The 14,889-nt window shown below is 38.7% G+C and overlaps 1 pseudogene; it reads left to right on the top strand.

Moving 5' to 3' along the window:
• Positions 1-379: 379 nt before the first annotated feature.
• LOC141579515 (small ribosomal subunit protein uS2 pseudogene) lies at positions 380-6,179 on the top strand (annotated as a pseudogene).
• Positions 6,180-14,889: the final 8,710 nt, after the last annotated feature.

The raw sequence follows: 14,889 nt of genomic DNA, 5'->3' as shown, positions 1-14,889 counted from the left end.
AGGCATAGACGTGAACAGATCATTAGAATTCAAGGAGGCCTGAAGCCTTAAGCAGTAGAAATGATGACTTGAGCATTAAACAGAATGGTTCCAGCCACTGGTGTGGGAGGATTTCTGATGATACGTTTGGTGTTTGTTTTGAGTAAATATTTCATGCAAGATGTTAATGGGAGCACTTAACTATATCAAGAGCTGGGACTTCATCAAGCATTAAAGAATATCTTGTATGACCTGATTTGTGTCTATTTGTCAATATACTGGTCTATATATGGTACAGAATTTGGTCTGTGGTTTACTTTCAATATGATCTAGTGGCCACGTAATCTACCATAAAGAACTTAAGAGTTGTGCATGTTAAATTAGCTTGAGGTCAGTTCATAATTGTTTATGGAGCATTTACCAAGTGCTAAGTACTTTGCATATATTATTTAACTCTTAAAGTAATCTGTACAGTAATCCTCATGATACACCTAGCACAACTGTTATTGCTTATTTTATTTTTTTGTTTTTGGTAAACTATGCACAGGGTGATGCTAATCATTGCCATTATTTAGAGAAGAGAAGCAAGATGATCAAGTCCACCTATAAGGTAGGTGTTTTACAGATGAGGAAACTAAGCCATAGAGTAATTAACTGGCTACTCAAGGTCACACAGCTAGACAGTGGCCAATCTTGGATTTAACCTGTTCCTCAGTGACTCTAAAAGCCCATCCTTCTAACCATGATGTTTTACTACATCCCTGAATGATTTTTTCTTGTTAAAAGAAGAATTTACGGGCTAAGAAGTGAGTTAAATATTTCTGTAAATACACTGCAGAGTTTTCTCATGGGGTGGAATGATAGGAAATAATTTGTCAAGTTTAGAGCATGCCGAGTAGCTCTCAGGACTATAAAATAATTAGACCCCTTTCAAAGCAGTACTGTCAGCATGGAAAATGTCCTTAAGGATTTTGATTCAAATGACTGATTTCATGACAATGAAGAGCTCCAAAGCAGAGCAAGTTTCTTTTATGTAGAGCAAAGGAAATAGGCTGATGCTGAATCTTTTCAGGGCAAACATTGGAAGCTGAAGATTATCTGTGCTGATTTTTCCCCTAATCCATGTTTTTGGTTTTCTGGTTACCCAACCTTAGTATAGCTTGTACAATATCGTGTCTGTAACCTTTGTGTTTGTCGGCTTATCTAGATCAACTATCAGTGCAAAGTGAGAAGCTGCCTTTCATCTGGTTTCCAATGGTGCTAACTAGGAAAAGAGAAACTAAAAAGTTTGCATTGAGCAGAAATAAAGTAGTCAAGGTATTAAAGCACTGACAGCGAGCCTAAAGAAGGTATCTGAAGAAGGGCTTCCTAGGGAGAAGGTTCACTAAAGAATACTGACACTGTAGGACATCGTGAACAAAGAGAGTTGGCCGAAATCTTGATTATTCGCAGCGGTACAAAGTTTTCCTATTTGAACTTCAAAAAAAAAAAAAAAAGTTTTTGTCAATTTATCCTTATGCTGAAACTGTTCTTCTAAATACAATGCATCAAAGATCTGGCATTGTTAAGGAAGATAATCCTTGAACTCTTAGCAATATAAGCAGAACTGGCAAAAAAAAAAAAAAAAATAGAAAGCATGATGTTATATAAAGCTTTCTCTCTAGAGAGAAAATAGAACAGGTTTGACTTTTGGAGACCAGCTAAATCAGGTAGAAGAGCAGAGAGAGGCTTTGTAACCAAGGAGGGAGGAGAAAGTGAACAAGGAAGTTGTAAAATGCAAAATGATTAATTTTACAACTGTGTATTAAATAAAAGGAGGAGGTATATTGTGTGTATCCAATGTGCTTCTTTTTACACTGTGTGGTAGTTAAAAGAACGTTAGCTTTGCAGTCAACAGATCTGGGTTTAAATCCTGGCTCCAGCACTTTCTGCCTGGGAAATTTAGGGCAGATTCTTTAAGCTCTCTGAGCCTCAGTTATCCTGAGGTTAAATGGAGCCCCTAGTACCCACCTCCCAGAAGTGCTGGAGCCTCTATCTGTCACTAACTTTCTGCTTGACTCTGGGCAACTCAGCCTCAGTCTCAGAAGCTCCATCTGTAAAATGGGAATAGTCATGCTTCCTAGCTTCAATCTAGAATTTTTTTTCCTGCACATGTGGATGAAACACTCAGGACTGATGCTCTTGTTGGTTTATCTGTCAAATCATCATAATAATGACTACCTAGTACCTGCATTCTAAAGATCAGGCAGTAATATATTTCAAATCCCTAGTTCATAGGAGCCAGGCAATAAATGGTACACAATTGCCATGCAATAAATGTTCAAAGTACATTGTTAAATGCTCATGAGATCTGTTGGTGGCACTGACTTATTCAATATTCATTTTCATAGAGAAAAATGTATGTCATAGCAGACAACATATGAGACAAAAACTTCTTACATTTAAGTTGTGTTCTCCATTTTTCAAAGCATAATTGTATCTTCATAGAGAAGAACACATATTATACTCCCTATTTTCCAGAAAAGGCTGAGATCCAGAGAAATTTACTACCTTTCACCAGAAATTGTGTGATTTAGCAGGATCAGGGCTGTAATCTGGATTTCTGACTTCTGTCCCAGTGATCTCCCCATTATATCACATTCTCACTGTCCTTTACGTTTCTAGAAATCTTCTGTTAGGGTAAATTGTAAAAGTGAGAAATAAGCAATCAAAATAGGCTTTTCTCTTATGAGTCCATGATGCGTTGACATCCTTGGCTTACTGTTTCAGTTTTTTAAATGTAAAAAAAAAAAGATAATAAATTCTCTGTAACATTTAGAGAGGAACAGAGAGAACACACTTTTGCTAAATTGAGTGGACTCGTGCCATTATCAGTTTTGAGCCTTGAACTGATTTCAGACCCTTGAAGCTTGAAAAATAGCAAATGTTTTGCATTTTTTCAGAAAAACAAAGATTGAAGTTTCTAAAATCACACATCAAATTCATCAACTCTAAACAGCAAAGGAAAAATTAAATATTTTGATCAACAAAGCAAATTCAAATATCAACAAAATTATCAAATTTTCTTTGAAACAGAAGTCTGCTTATGGTCAGTCATGGTTACTGACTACACATTGTTTAAAAGCATTGGGCTTAAAAGAATCGAATCCAAACTGACTTAGATTTCTTAATATAATTTATTTTCCCCAGCCAGCTACTTTAATATTTGGTAAATATTTTTCTTTGCAATATTAAAATACTTTTAGAAAGTATCAGAAATACAAAACATTGTGTAAATGTAATATAATATATGTTTTGGTTCAGTCCAACCTATAGCAATTTAATGCAACCCACAATACTCATAGAGAACCTATTCTCTACGATATGATGACCTTGAGACAACTAAGGTCTCTGACTTCGAGGAATTCAGCATTTGAACTTTACGCTAATAACAGCTTACAGCTGCTAAATTTTATTGACCTCTTGTTATGTATCAACCATTCTGCCAAGAGTTTTGCATGTGTTTTCTTATTTAATCCCCCAACCTCAGTCCTTTGGAGATAACATTTTATTAGCCCCATTTAATAGATGAGGGGGCTGTAGTTTACACTGAGAAATTTAACCCAGGACACATAGCTCATAAATGGTTTAATCTCTTGACTTCATTGATATGCAAACATAAATATACAGACACAAAGCAACATACTTACACAAGTAAACAAATATTTTCACACAACTTTACACAAGTACAAATATTTGCAATTTGTATTTTTTTAAAAAAACTATTAATATATTTTTCCTTCTTTAAATGAAACAAAGGTGTTTGTTGTTACTGCTGTTTTTCCTGCCAGCTTGTGCTAAAATAATGATTATATGATAGTAGCACCATCCTTGTGTAGAAAGGGCAATACATTTATAATCAGAGGAGTGCAAAAGTCTCTCATGGCTATTAACTCAAGGCTCAAATGCTCTGACCCCAATACTGCATTTTGTTCATTTTTTAAAAGATAAATTATAACCAAAAGGATATTTAAACTTTAGGTTGACTTAATTATAAAATTTCTAATCTTAAGCCTTATTTGTGTTTGCCTAGGAAATTATGCTTTGAATATACTCAGAATTGTCTTTTATAAAAGAGTCTCAAACACACAAGACCAGAGGACCTTAAACACGTGTGCATGAGGGGCACAAGTGCAGGAGGGAAATTCAGGGAAACGTGAGGCTTTATAAAAGACAGACTTTCCCCCATTTTATTTAAAGTTTTCTGGGAGAAAACTCTTGATAGACTATTTAGAAAAATATTAAGAGATGTCTAATTCCATCTATGCATTTAGATACTAGATTGAGTGACTATGTTAGTTTACTAGGTGCCATAAAGTACCACTAACTAGGTGGCTTAAACAACAGGAATGGATTTTCTCACCGTTCTAGAGGCTGAAAGTCCAAAACCACAATGACAGTGGAGCTGGTTTCATGTGAAGTCTCTCTCTCTGGCTGGTAGATGGTTAGTTACACTCTTGCTGTGTCCTCACGTGGTTTTCCCTCTGTGCATTAGTGCCCTGGTTACCTCTTTGTGTCCAAATCTCATTTTAAGGACAGCAGATTAGACTAGGGTCTACTGTATTGAACTTATTTAAACATAATTATCTCTGTACAGGCTCTCTTTCCAAACAGAGTCACATTCTAGGTATTGGGGTTTAGGGCTTCAACATATGAACTTCGAGGGATACAATTCAGCCCCTAACACTGACCTTTAAGCTACAAAGCGCTGAGAGTTCTTCCAGAGGTAGGATGTCATCTATTTTCTTCAAAATTTTCACTGTATACAAATTGACCACAATTTAATTTGCTAATATAATGCTTTTTTAAAATTTATTAAAAATGATATTCTTGGTTTTCTGTGCTACCCAGAGAGGGGTCCATACAGCGTTGTTCTGGGCTCCTCTCATAACTTAAAGGGAAACTTTCACAGTGTCAGGAGCCCTGATGTCCTGCCAATGAAGGAGGATCTCTTCAAATTCCTTGCGGCAGGAACCCACTTAGGCAGCATCAACCATGACGACCAAGTGGAACAGTACACCTAGAAAAGGAAAAATGAGGGCATTACCTCGCACACGCCAAGAGAACCTGGGAGAAGCTTCTGCTGGCAGCTCGTGCCATTGTGGCCCCTGAAACCGGGCTCAGGTCCTTCAGGAACACTGGCTAGGGGGCTGTGCTGAGGTAGGAGCCTCTCCTCTCGTCAGGCCGCTTCTCTTCTGGAACCGTCCTTAGCCTGATCCAGGCAGCCTTCCAGGAGCCGAGATTTCCGGTGGTCGCTGATCCAGGGCTGATCTCAGAGGCATCGTATGTTAACCAGCCTGCTGTCACCGTGCCTCACAGGCTCGCCTCTGCCCTACGAGGGCCTCGCCGTCCCCACAACAAGCAGGCTCCAGCGCTGGGTCTACGCGGTGGACGCCGCGTGGGAAGTTGTGCGCATGCGCGGCACCGTCTCCCGTGAACACCCGGGAGAGGTCAGCCGGATCTCGACACCTGAAGAGACGCTGAGGACGCTGACGAGGGAGGTCCGGCCACTGCTGGAAAGGCTGTGACCCCGGAGAAATTTCAGAGTGAATGGACTGCTCAAGCTCCTGAATTTACTGCTGCTCAACCTGAGGTTGCTGACGGGTCAGCAGGTGTTCTCTGTGTCCATCCAGCAGTTCACTACTGAAGACTGCAGCCCTCAGGCAGCCACAGGGGACTGGACGGCAGCTTCCACACTTGGGCTACTGAACAGGTAGGAACGACCACTGAGTTATCTTAAATTGTTCCTAAGACTCTTAACAGAAAATGGAAATAAGATTGATGGAAAATAAAGTTTCTTTTAAAAAGTTGACATTCCTGAATTGTCTTTAGTGGAACATATATATGTATCTGTGTATGTACATAAAAATGTATCTACACATACGCATGTATATGTATTCCCACATATATATGGATGTGTTTGGGTAATAGAGAGATGGCTGTTGTTACATCTAACTTTTATTCACTCACACACTTACAACCCAAAGTATATACCTATTTATTGACTAATTACATATGACCAAATGAATAACCACAACCACACATTTTCACCATGCTAAAAGCATTTGTCTTAAAAATGCATTTGAGTAAGTTCTCTTTCAGATTAACCTACAGCTACATGCAACATCCAACTTGGTTTTTGGAAACATTTATGTAGACTTAAATAAATTATCTGCAGCTGTACCATGAGTTAAACGACAACCCAGGTACATTCACTTAAGGCCCTGCTGTTGTAGATTGAATTTTCCAAAAATGGTTGCAAGAACATTTCCAATCCCACAGACCCTGGCAACTTCCCAATCCAGAAGTGGAGTCTGTCTCTCCTCACTGCAGTCCTCCTCTTTAAAACTTGGTGGGCCTTTATGACTGCCTCAATAAATACAATGCAGCAGAAAAGGTATTATGGACTTCTGAGAACAGGTCATAAAAGGCAATGTGGCAGTTATTTTTATTTGCTTAGTTAACTATTTCTGGCATGTTTTTCAAATATATGTTTGACTTTTTTTAATGCAGAATACTTCAAAATTTTACTTAATTTTTTGAAAGTGATTCATATAATAAATATTGATGATGTCCTATAATATGTTTGTTTGCCATTTCATAAGTGATAGCTGTCTGTTTTTATTGTGGATAACATAAACCTTTAATTTTCTGTCTACTGACTTAAACTATGACATAGTGAAAAGTCTAATTAATAGTCTCAGGTTGGCTGTTATTAATCATCAGTATTTTACTTCTCTAGTCCAGTTTCCTCATTTATTAAAAAATAGGAGGTTATACCAAACCAATATTTTCCAGGATGTATGACAACAAAATTACTGAAGACATTTGTTACAATGTTCAAGTTCTCTCCTTGTGGAGATTCTCTGCTCAGGGCCATTTTTTTGTTTATATGTTTGTTTGTTTGTTTGTTTTTAATAAGATCCTGATATGACTCTTAGGTTTAAGCAAGTTTTAGGTAAGTAATTTCTAGTTGTGCAATTCTTTAATGTAGGAAGACTTCAAACTAAGCAGAATTGCATTTAATTCTTAATCATCATAAATACTGAGAGCAGGATGTTAATAATTCAAAGGACTGAATAATCCTCAGATTTTGTACTTTTAGATTCCAATTGAGTTTTGCATTATTTCGTCTGCTGTTATATAGTCCTAATTATTCTTTCTCATTGAGACATAAAAATTAGTATTAATTGTAAGATCTTTATCAACCAAATAGAGTTCCATCAAAAAATTTTGTATCATGATAAGATCTGTATTACAGGAAAATAATATGGCAGCAGAATGTAGAAGAAATTGAAAGAAAGAGAAAAAAAATTTTTTCTGCTCCAAATAGTTTTTTTCCTTCCTGAAATGGTCATTTATATTGCCAAAAGATGCTTTCTTAAGGAGATAGCATATTGTCTTTATTACGGATGCCAAGGAAGGGCAGTTAGTTATTAGAAATAGGATGAGTGGTTGAAGAGCTAGTAACTATATAATCCATCTGTAGATTCAGGTTTACTCATACTCTGAAGCCAAATCATACCTTGGACGAGGGGGATATTTATCTCCCCCTGCTGAGGTAGCTTTTGGCAGAGTGTATTCCCATGCTGAGACATGGACAGAGTGGAGTAACATTAAGTTAAAAGGGGCAGGATCACGAACTCACAGACAGAAAGGATCGGGGGGGGGGGCATAATGATACATCCATGGAAATTAGATAAAGCAGGATCAGCATGCAGATTCTCCAAATTAAACCAGGCAGTGGATTAGAAGCAGTAGTGGGGGTTGGGAGAGTAGGGATGAGGAAGAGAATTTGTAGCATGTGACAGTTTCCCTGGTATAAATACTCCTACCCTGACCAATTTCAAGCTACCAAAGTGAGATCAGTGGGCTTGCAAATTTTTAACAATCCATTCTTGTGAACTAGTATGGGCCAGCTCTAGCCCACTACATGTATTGCCGCTGAGATTTATAACTCAGGCAGGGATCATGGACTGGGGAGCAGGGATTTAGGCAAAGAGCTGAGGTGAGAAGTTGCCTGAATCCAGGCAAATCTTCTGGGTGGTATGTACCAGTTCAGCGGGAAATAGCTAGCTATGTCATTGAAAACCCTCTGAACCATGGTCTCCCTCTGTTCTCTTCTTTCATCTCTGTGGAGGTAAGTCAGAGGCAGGTAGAAGCAGGTTGGAATATCTACCAGGGTGGAGAGCAAAAAGCCAAAGAAGCATCATGTGGCAGTACCTGTCTTCCTTCTCCCTGGTAGATATGCTGCATTTCTGGGTTGTAATTAAGGTCATGGCTCCCCCCATTGATTAGATGCTTCATTCTCAAGCCTACATACAGCATGACAGGAATGGAGTAGGGAAGACAGTTACTGAAGGAAAGCATTTCTCCTTCAGTAAGTTGCCTGCTTCTAAACAACTTCAGGAATGAGGTATAAATGAAATAATTTATATGAGTATCTTTTCAGCCTCTCTCTCTCCTCCTCTGTCCTTTATAAATGTTCAGCCTTGCTTGAAGCAATCTATCTGTCAAGTGAAGCCATTCACAAATTTGGTATTACAAGAGCATTCTTTAGCTCACATTCTAGGATGGGCATTTGCAGTGTTTAAATCCATGAATTTATATCATTTTGTTTCCAGGAATTTTTTTTTCTTTCTAGAAGAAATTTACAACCTAAATAACAGTAAAAAGAGTTCCAAATGACATGATGACTGTAGTTTTCATAACTTACTAAATCCTTGAAAGATAACTTCTTAATGTCTCAATTTTTTTATGAATCTGATTTTTGGGTACAGTTTTAATCACATTACTCTCACTGATAATTTCTGCCATTTAATTATAAGGTAACAGAAGCCCAGAGAAGCCTTCCAGAATGTCAGTAAAACAATTAAATATGGCATTTAAAGGATCCAAATATTGTTAGAGAATGAAACTATATTTCCTTATTAGAATATTCCCTTTCCTTTCCAATGATATTTGCTAGTTGTAACCAAATATCATTAAGCAAAGAATTCTGGAAATAGTGTTTTCTGAAGATCACTGACATATCAGTCTTATATCGTAAAAATTGCTGATACCAAAAATGGTATATGTATTAATTTAATTATGTGAAAATCATCAGAAGTCATGGAATTGGAAATAGTTTGTGATTGGGGTCTATGTCTCCTATGAAGGTGAAAAAGATAAACGTAAACTTAAAAGGCATCTGGCCCAAGCCTACTGCCCATTTCCTTTCTCATTCTGTAACTCTTAACCCTGGGCTACTTCTGATTTCCATGCTGCCAAGCCTGCCTCAGCCTGACTGGAGAGTTCAGGTCCAAGCCTGTCTCTGATAGAGTATCCTAGCCTCTTCTCTGATGCTCCCTGCAAGGCCCTAGGGCTTCAGATTTTTTCTTTCTTATAACATCCAGAGGCTCTTCCAAGAGAAGGATGAACTTGTAATTCTAGGATCAGGTTGACGCCACTTCTGTCCTGCTCCTTATAAACCCACAGACATGGTTGTGTGCTGTAGGCCTCTTTGTTCCTCTCTGCCTGCCTTTTTTTTTTTTTCTAAGAAGGAACCGGGAAGGTGGGTTTTCTATCTTATTTGCTTGGCCTTGGTAAGAAGCCATCCCTGGAACACAAATTAGAATTATGCCTCCCTAAGCCGTTTCTTGACCTCTCTCTCTATTCAGCATGGCCCTCCCTCAAACCTTTAATCATACTCTCAGCACCCTTTCCCCTTCTTAGTTTTATTTTCCTCCCTAATATTCATCACTGACTGAAATGCCATATATTCTAATTCTGTGTTTGTCTATAGTTTATGTTGTTCCACCCGATGTAAATTTCAGGAGATCAGGGTTTTTGTCTGTCTCATTCACTAATTTCTCCCTGGCACCTAGGGCCATGGTACACAGTAGATACTAAATAGTTATTGAATATGAGAATACATAAACGAAAGAAGGAGCAAATTCTGGAGGACAGGGTTCAGGACTGGTGATGGGATTCAAAGCTGTGGCTTTCTAGTAGTCGGCTTCTTGAGAACAAAGTTGAAGGTCATTTCCACACAGGGTTATTATTTATTGAGATTATGTTTCATTCATCCATCCATCCATTTAATAACAAACGTTTATCAAGAAGCTTTTATATGTAAGGCTATATGTATATATGTTCTATATGCTGGAAGTTGGTGCAGAATTACAAGTTAACAGGTTTACTAAGGTTAGTAGGGTTTAGAAATGATGTGTGTTATTACGATACACAGTTACGGATGCTCAGTTATGTGCGGGCTGAAAGAACATGTGAATGAATGCTAAAGTAGATGAATGCTAAAGTAGAACACGTGAATGAATGCTAAAGGAAGTGTCCTGATTAAGGAGGTGCAAGGTGGGAGCACAGAGAAAGAGGTGAGTGCCTTGAAGGAGGTTGTGGACAGGTGTTGCCAGAGTGGATGTATAGAGGAGAAAGCATATATTTTACATATTGAAGGAATTGTTGGCAGAGTTCACTCTGGGTTGAGGGACCCAAAAGATGAGGAGGTTTATGGCATTTGGGGGGAATTGCTGAGTTATTTGAGACCAGAGATAAGGCTGAGACTGTAGGTTGGGGCAGGATTAGAAAGTGTGTTAAGGATTTTAAATTTATATCCTTTAGGTTATGGGAACCCACTTAAGGTTATTTGTATGTATGTTTCAGAAAGATGAATTTTTTGGGTGTAAAATGTTTGGGATTGGAGGAGGAAAAGAGATCTCATATAGGGATGCCTGCCAGGGAGCCATGACTTTGGTTTAAGTGCAGATGATGGTTAAGTGCAGATTATTACCCTATTACCCTAGGGAGCAGAGTGGAGATGACAGAGTTCATAAATATTTTGGAGGTAGAATCGATAGGATTTGAAGAGAAGAATAAGGTAAAGGGAGGAATGAGGAATGGTAATGAAGTTTCTAATTCAGTTGTTTTATCCTTAACTGATATGAGTAATACCTGGGGTATAGAGAACAGGTTGGTGGAAGGATGGAAAGGGAGACACCAGTTTGCTGTTAGGCCACATTTGTGTTGCAGACACTCTTGAGAAGGTGAGCCCTTAGCTCATTGAAAAACAAGGCTGTAGAGGAAGATCTGGGTATCATTGCTGAGGCTATGGGATTCTATGAGCTCCATCAGATAGAGGTTACAGAGGCAGAATAAAAGCACTCCTAGGATGGAATCCTGAGGTATATAAATGTTTAAGAGAACCTGGTAAAGATGGACAATGAATACTCAGTTTCACCAGGACCAGAGGGGAGAGAAGGGAGGAGGAACCTTTGTAGAGGGAAGAAATGGTTAACCAAAAATGCTGTGGAAGTCAAGAGAATAAGGTTCAGCAGTTTGGAATCTTGGGTGACCTCAAAAGAGCCATTTCAGTTGGGTGCTGAAGGTGACAGCTGGGCTGTGGGGTTTCGAAGGTGGGGAAGCAGAATGAATGCTGTACATGTTGTCTGAATGCCCAGCAGCACCCGCATGACACCCTTGGCCCCACCCCATGCAACCCTTCTCCCAGGAACAGATTCTCAATTATGCAGAACTTACAAGTTGAATTAATTTAGCACCTTGTGGTTGCATGAGAACCCTATAATAGTATTCACGCATTTACACAATGTGATTGCCAGCCCTTTCCGCTTCCTGTAGCACCTCACAGATATTTTTTAATATAACTGAGGAGCACCACTTACTGACCAAAAAGTGTTTGAGGATGTAGGCCCAGGAAGTCTTCACTTTTAAAAAGATCAAGGGCGGATGCTGTAACTACCAGGAGCAGTCACACATCCTGAGATGTCCTTGATTTAAGTTCTGTGCTGGTGACAGTATCCTCTGTCACCTATATATATATTAAAAAAAAAAAGTTGCTGAGATCATTTTATAAGCAGAACTTTCTAAAAGTAAAATAAAAGCACACACATAAAGCACACACGTACTTATGCATCTCTGAATGTAAATTCATTAAAAAATCTGAAGAATGCATGCCTCCCAGCAGTGAGTAACTTTGGGGAGAAGAGTGAGATTAGGTGAATGATACAGGTAGAACTTCACTTTTTAATTTATATTCTTCTGCACTGTTTAATTTTTTCAATGAGCATATACACTTGCACTACTTGTACAATTCTTTAAAATATGTAGTATCTCCTTATGTGGGAGACTGTCCTTTCCATGCCTCCCCCAGCACAGAGTACTATGTGGAGTTTATAAAGCACTGAGGGTTTAGACATGATTTCTACTTATTGACAAGTTAGTCATAATTGTGAGCCCATTGGCAAAGGGAGAAATACATTGGGAGAGAGGCAAACCAAGAAGAGAATAAAAATGTGTATAAATACTGCGAGCAAACTTTGGTGCTCTTTTCAGCAGCCAGATGGTGTTGTCCACTGTCCGAGAGTGTGGTCCACTTGCAGCTGAATCACAAGGGGGCGCTCCATCGAAATACAGGTTCCCAGGCCCTCCTTGCTCTACCATATAGGATGCTCTAAGGATGAGACCTAGGCGCTTGCATGTTTAAAGAGCACTATTGGTGATTCTTTGGCATACAGACATTTGAGGATCACTGGTCCATGGAAGAGAGGACTAACCTGGGAATCTGAGGGCCTGAGTTTAGTCCTAACACTTAGCATTTGTGTGGCCTTGCACACATGGCTTATCCTCTCTGAGCCTCCCTTTCTCAACTGAGCATTCCCTTCCAGTTCCAGGATTCTGTGCCTTGTAGGACTGTAAGTATGACAGAGCACTGTGAAGAGGAAACTTTCCTCCAAATAAATCTCATTATCATGTTTGTGTTTGTGTTTGGTTCCTATCAAGTAAGATATAACCTTTAATGAAATCGTGTTTATTGTTTCAAACTTGTAAAATCTGAGCTTATCAAACCCTCAGGCACTTATGTGTGACAAGAATTCCTGATGCTAATGAGCATGGGTGTCAGTCATGGGAGGAGTCCTTGACAGTAGTCATTAAATTAGTAAGTTGTCACTACATGGTAACACAGCAGTCATTACATTTTCTCCTATTTCTTCCTAATTTGTAAGTATTTAGCTATGAAGTGTCTGTAACTGGCTGGGGCAGGAGATGGGGTTAGTGGAGGAGGCATGGGGAATAGAGAGAGTGTTACAAATGTAAAGAATTTAATCCCTTAACATGGAGGTCATGGAAATCCTAAGTAGCCTTTAGTGTGGATGTGGTAACTCTATTCTCACCTTCTTTCTATGTTTAGTAACTGGATGATTAGTTCTCCTGTAAGCAGCTTGCTTTGCTCCTGTCCTGGCACTTTGGACAAGATTCCCTCTTTGCTGGCCACACAGTGATAGAGGTTGAACTTGGTGAAATGGCCTTGGAGTTATACCCTAATATGAGAAAGTGGAAGCAAGCAGTTGGAGAATATCAGGATAGAGATTCTCTCTTCTGCTGACTTTGCTTGGCTTCTAACCTAAAAAAGAAAAAAAGAAAAAAAAAAAAAGGGAAGAACGAAGATTGCTGTTCTTTTGGTGTTTCACTGTACAGAAATTCGTGAGAATTTCTTAGATTTGTTTAAAATTACGATTGTTAAGGACATAAAAATGTGTTTTCACTGTTGTGTATTATACCCTACTGAATGGTATAGGGTAATGTATCATATCCACAACAAAACTAACATTTACACATACAAACGGCACCCTGGAATTTCCTAATGGTATGTAGGATATTGAAGTCCCAGTTGTATTTTGTTAAGATGCATTGTCCCTTCTTCGCTGTGTTTCCTTTTCTTTACCAGCCCTAGAATACCGTCCTCCCTTTCTCTTGCCTTCTCTCCTTCCCTCTATCCCTTTCTTTCTTCTTCCTTTAAAAAGTGACATGTCAAATACATTTGAGCCGCAAGAGTACTTTTTCATAGACTGAAGTGATTTAACACATGGAGTGGGCCAACATTATAAAAATGCAACTATTTATGAATTCTATAATGAAGAGAGGTTACGAGGGGAGCAGAATTCAGTTTTGAGTGGGGATTCTTCTTTTGTTTGAAACAAAAAAATCATCTTAACAGGACTATTGCCTATCAAAAGGCAAAATCCAGAGTATGGACTCTGATGGGAGAGGTTTGCACAAAGGGAGAAAAAAAAAACTTGTGCTACATAGTAAAAAACACAGTGTTCATTGAGTATGTAGGCAATCCCGAGAGATTGTTAGGCTAACTGACCCTTTGTTTCCTCTGGGTGGTGGATGATGAGAACAGGAGACAAGGGTCACTGGGGGATGATGAGAGACAGAGTTAAGAGACCTTGATTCACAGAGGTCTCAGACTAAACCCTGGGACCAAGGGAAAAGGAGATTATAAGTAGGGAACTCCTCGTAGAAGGACATGGCCTGTGAACTTTAGGAGCACTACTAATATTGATCTTAGTTGTTTTCATTGTTCTCATTCCTTTATTTATACTTAAATTTTAAATTAGCTTTATTAATCATTGAAACCTGAATTAAGCTATGCAGAGGGAAATTATAAGATGATCCTTTGACCACAGTTGTATTGAGCTCATCATATGAGTGTAGCTGTTTCTTCTGAGGCTAATGTGAAGGTAACAACATCCTTCCCAGGGATGTCATCAGTCCTTGAATTCTACAAGTTGGCCAGCAACAAAGAAAATGGCTTATGGAAGAACAAGAAATGAGTATTGACACCCAAGATTGGCCAGTGGAATGTGTAAATATCTTCCAAGTTTCTCTGTAAAATTGAGAAAGAGGAAGATGAAAGGGACATGGGTATCTGCAATCATGCAAGATGGAGAGCTGAGTGACTTTTATTTGGATATTAAAAGAAAGGACAACTCTGAAGTCTTGCAAACTTGGGGACTCTTAAGTTACTCATAGTATATTGCATTTTCGAACTGCCTCATGTTTAAGATGATCCAT

This window comes from Camelus bactrianus, chromosome 12 (genome assembly GCF_048773025.1).
Source record: "Camelus bactrianus isolate YW-2024 breed Bactrian camel chromosome 12, ASM4877302v1, whole genome shotgun sequence".
NCBI lineage: Eukaryota > Metazoa > Chordata > Mammalia > Artiodactyla > Camelidae > Camelus > Camelus bactrianus.
Note: the sequence above shows the minus strand (reverse complement) of the source record. Positions and strands in the feature narration are given on the sequence as shown.